We start from the raw sequence: 358 nt of genomic DNA on the forward strand, positions 1-358 counted from the left end.
GATTCAAGACACTACAAGAAACTATCGAGCTTAAGCGAGATTCGAACCCCAGTCCGGCATATAACCAGACGGGGACATTTCCAATAAGCCACCAAAACATCTAGGTAACGAGAGAGAGAGAGAGAGAGAGAGAGAGAGAGAGAGAGAGAGAGAGAGAGCTCTTAAAGTTGTATGTTGAATACTATAATCAAGACAGAATTGAAGTGAACAGTTAATAGAGAGATTGATTGATTGATTTGAGGTTTTCTGGCATTCTGAAACACACACACACACACACACACACACACACACACACACACATATATATATATATATATATATATATATATATATATATATATATATATATATATATATA

Source organism: Palaemon carinicauda, chromosome 8 (genome assembly GCF_036898095.1).
Source record: "Palaemon carinicauda isolate YSFRI2023 chromosome 8, ASM3689809v2, whole genome shotgun sequence".
Classification (NCBI taxonomy): Eukaryota; Metazoa; Arthropoda; class Malacostraca; order Decapoda; family Palaemonidae; genus Palaemon; species Palaemon carinicauda.